This window comes from Tupaia chinensis, unplaced genomic scaffold (genome assembly GCF_000334495.1).
Source record: "Tupaia chinensis unplaced genomic scaffold, TupChi_1.0 Scaffold000251_1, whole genome shotgun sequence".
In the NCBI taxonomy this organism is placed as follows: Eukaryota; Metazoa; Chordata; class Mammalia; order Scandentia; family Tupaiidae; genus Tupaia; species Tupaia belangeri.
This window is the reverse complement of record NW_006159731.1, coordinates 3,614,367-3,618,081: the sequence shown is the minus strand read 5'-3', so window position 1 is coordinate 3,618,081 and position 3,715 is coordinate 3,614,367. Positions and strand designations below refer to the sequence as shown.

General features: G+C 45.8%; 1 long non-coding RNA gene across 1 annotated transcript in view; it reads right to left on the bottom strand.

Annotated features, from left to right (window-relative positions):
* Positions 1-2,749, bottom strand: part of LOC102470558 (uncharacterized) — a 21,794-nt gene extending 19,045 nt beyond the window's left edge. The window contains exon 1 of the long non-coding RNA XR_334625.1: positions 2,716-2,749. This is a non-coding gene — a long non-coding RNA (uncharacterized LOC102470558). The remainder of the gene's footprint in view (positions 1-2,715) is intronic.
* Between the last annotated feature and the right edge of the window lie 966 nt (positions 2,750-3,715).

Below are 3,715 nucleotides of genomic sequence, written 5' to 3'. Positions count from 1 at the left end.
GCCCGGCGTGAATTTTAAGCCACCGGGTCTGGGACGCGAACCGCAGTCGACTACGTGGGAGTCCAGCGACATAGCCATTACACTAACTGCTGGTTCCCTGGAGTCCTCTACTTTTAAGATCCGGCTCAAGTCTGCCCTGGTGCAGCAGCCTGAGCTTCAGCACGTGCTGTTTTCTCTGTCACGGGTCTCTACAGGCGTGTTCCCTCCGAGGACTAAACCCCAGAGGGCAGGGAGACAATGGGCCTCTTTAGGCTTTCTTAAAATTAAAACAATAGTGTTGGGACCAGCAGTTAGCATAATGGCTATGTCGCTGGACCCCCATCCAGTCGACCGCGGTTTGAATCCCGGACCCGGTGGCTTAAACTCACACCGGGCGCATGTGCGTGCATGCCCAAGATCCTGAGAGGAGAATGGAGGAGAAGGGATTGCAACGTGGCCATCCTCCCTGGAGGGTGATTTCTCACTTTCTGTCTCTCTGTCTCTGTCTCTCTCTCTGTCTGGTGAGCACACATGCCCTATAGCAAAAACCTCTCAAAAAAACAAACAAACAAACAAAAAACATACCCAATAGTGTTACTGACATATAATTGACACATAATAATTTACCCATTAAAGTGTACGGTGTGATAGAGGTTAGTATACCTACAGAGTTGCGTGATAGCACCACAATCAATTTTAGAATATTTCTATCACCTCAGAAAGAAGCCCTGTATCTGTTAGTCATCGCGCCCCATTTGTCTTCACCCCCCCCTCCCCTGGCCCTGGCCAAATACCAGTCTACCTTCTGTCTCTACGAATTTGCCTGTTTTGGTCATTTTGTATAAATGGATTAATTTTAACTGTGGCCTTTTGTGTTTTGCTTGAGTTAAGTTATTTTCTTTCTTTTTTTATTTAGAGATTTTTGCTATAGGGTGCATGTGCTCACTGAAGAGACAGAGAAAGACAGAGAGACAGAAAGTGAGAAATCACCCATTGGGGAGATGGCCATGCTGCAATCCCTTCTCCTCCATTCTCCTCTAGGGATCTTAGGCACGTACACATGCACGCACACACGCATGGATTAATTTTAACTTGAATTAGACTTGAATCAGGATTGACTATGTGGGAGTCTAGGGACGTAACCATTGTGTCATCTGCTGGTTCCAAGTCAAGTTATTCTTACATTTTAAATAGAATGAGTGACTTGCTGGTGAGATGAATGAGTACGAGCTTTAGTTTTGAAATCACCTGTACTTTATTATTTCTTTTTAAAAAATATGGGACCAGCAGATGATTGGACCCCCAGGTAGTTGATAGCAGTTTGAATCTCAGGCCCAGTGGCTTAAAACTCTTGCTGGGTGCATGTGCGTGTGTGCCCAAAATCCCAGGAGAAGAGTGAAGGAGAAGGGGTTGCAGCATTGCCATCCCTACTGGGTGATGAGTTCTCGCTTTCTGTCTGTCTCTCCAGTGAGCACACACACCTTATAGTAAAAATCTCTCTTAAAAAAAAAAAAATTTATGCAAGTGAGAGAGCACGAATGGATGAAAAAGACAAGCGCTCTCAGCAGAGTCTCTGCTGTACCCTCTGCCTCCCCCAGGCCTTCCCAGCCACCCAATGGGCACACACATCCTGTACATACTCGTTCATAAGAGGAACCAAACCCATGATCTTCCATTGCATCCAGCTTTGATTTAATAGTGCATTACCGCTACGCCACAGAACTGGCCCCTTGTTATTTCAACATGGTATCATGAAGAGTTACCATGAGGGACCAGCAGTTGGCGTAATGGCTGCGTCACTGAGCTCCAAACTGCAGTTGAGTCTCAGATCCGGTGGCTCAAACACACCAGGCGTGTGTGCGTGCGTGCCCAAGATCCTGGGAGGAGAATGGAGGAGAAGGGACTGAGGTGTGGCCATCCCCCCGGGGGGGTGATTTCTCACTTTCTTTCTCTCTCTCTCTCTCTGTCTTTCTGGTGAGCGCATGCACCTTATATCAAAAACCTCTCCCCACCCCTCCAAAAAAAGAGTTACCATGAAGTTCCCCATCACATGGGTGATGATCATGTTCCACATCTGTGGATCAGCCCTATAATGACATCCAATATTGTCAAAGAACCATGCTGCTCCAAGCCCCTGAGCTGACTCCCTGTTCTCTGTTCTGTGGTGGTTCATCTGCATAGCACTCTGTATGAACTTCACCATCTTTTTTTTTTTTTAGAGATTTTTGTTATAGGATACATGTGGTCACCAGAGAGACAGAAAGGGAGAAATCACCACCAGCACCCCAGGGGAATGACCACACTGCAACCCTTTCTCCTCCATTCTCCTCTTGGGATCTTGAACATGCATGCACATGTGCCTGGGATGAGTTTCAAGCCACCAAGTCTGGGACTTGAACTACAGTCAACTGTGTGAGAGTCCAGCGATGTAACCATTATGCCATCTGCTGGTCCCCACAGTCTTTTAAGGGAGGATGTGTCCACTGTCTCCAGTGCGCAGCCTGGCTGAGGGTGCTCTGCCCTGTATTCTCCCACCCTCAGTCTTCACCACCACCACCGAAGGTCCCATTTTCCTTAGGCGGATGGATCCTCCCTCTTCTCACCAACAAAGTATTATTTTCTCTCATTTTGATTTTTCTACTTGTATTTTCTTTGTCCATAAATGCCTACTTACCCAGTGACTTTTTTTTTTTTTTTTTGATTGCCAGAGGGGACACATGCCCTCACCATACTCACCAGAGAGAAACAGGAGAGGAGAGGGAGAAAGCACCTCCAACAGAGTGCGGCCGTGTCACAATCCCTTCTCCATTCTCCAACAGAGTGCGGCCGTGTCACCATCCCTTCATTCTCCAACAGAGTGCGGCCGTGTCACCATCCCTTCATTCTCCAACAGAGTGCGGCCGTGTCACAATCCCTTCTCCATTTCTCCCTCCTGTTGGGAATTTTTGGCATGCACACACATGTGCCTGGTGTTTTTCAAGCTGCCAGGATCAGGATTCAAACTATGGTTGACCATGTAAGATCCAGGTCTCTGACCCACTAGGTCATGGGGATAGCCTTCAGATGGTCTTTTATAGTACACAAAGGAAAAAATTATATGGTAAATATTGGGCTGTTGGGAAAGTCATGATGCATTTTTGCATAGAAAAATATGTCATGACTTTTCCAACAACCCAATAGAAAGGCAAGAGGAGAAACAAAATACCAGAAATAGGACAGTTACTTTACAGCCTGTCCCTTAGACAATTCATTAATGGTTGCTAACTACAGGACCTAATAAAATTACAGAAATCTGAAGAAGCTAGACTAAATATAGGCTAGCCTGGTAATTTTCCAACAGATGATGATCTCATTCTCTTTGAGGGATGGGGAAAATTACTTTTGTACAAGTAATTATTCTTGATTGATTTATTCCCGTTCTTCTTTTTTTCAAACATTATGCAATGAGATATACTATTCATTTCAGAAGGGAGATTCTGAAGAAAAAGAACCACATTTAACATTTAGAAACATATGTTCTTGATTTTTTTTTTTTTTTGGAGAGGTTTTTGCTATAGTACGTGTGTGCTTGCCAGAAAGACAAAGAGAGATAGAAAGCGAGAAATCACTCCCCAGGGGGTTGGCCACGCTGCAATCCCTTCTCCTCCATTCTCCTCTTGGGATCTTGGGCACACACACCCACCAGGTCTGGGACTCGAACTGCGGTCTACTACATGGGAGTCCAGCGACATAGCCA